Source organism: Octopus bimaculoides, chromosome 7, assembly GCF_001194135.2.
Source record: "Octopus bimaculoides isolate UCB-OBI-ISO-001 chromosome 7, ASM119413v2, whole genome shotgun sequence".
Lineage (NCBI taxonomy): Eukaryota > Metazoa > Mollusca > Cephalopoda > Octopoda > Octopodidae > Octopus > Octopus bimaculoides.
The window spans coordinates 49,482,098-49,482,630 of record NC_068987.1 but is presented as its reverse complement, the minus strand read 5'-3'; positions in this window follow the sequence as shown (position 1 = coordinate 49,482,630).

Here is a 533-nt window from a genome sequence, read left to right as displayed (position 1 = left end):
TATATATATATATATATAGGAAAATGAAAAAAAGCCAGAATGCTGAACTGGAAGCATATTTTAATAAAGATTTTTTCTAACCGGTTTTCATTGCGAAAAAGCAAATTATCAAGAAGGAGAATGAAAATGTTTTTTTTACAAAGAAGTACAAAATGCAGAAAATAGAATATAAAACAATAATATATAAAAAAATAATATTTAAAAAATAAATATACCCATACATTATATTGTCTTTGAGCTTTTGTAGTTCAATAGTAGTTCATGTATAAACTGGTAGGAAAAATAAGGATGCATGAAAAATAGATGCTAAATTATCTAACCACATGTGGTTAGATAATTTAGCATCTATTTTTCAACATAGTGGCAAAGAAATTTTCTTCTTTTTGACCTTATTTATAATCACATATACATATATATATATCTATTTTTATGGATATACATATATGTATATACATACATATTTATGTTTACACACCCATACAAATATATACATACATATATATATATATATATATGTGTGTGTATATATATAT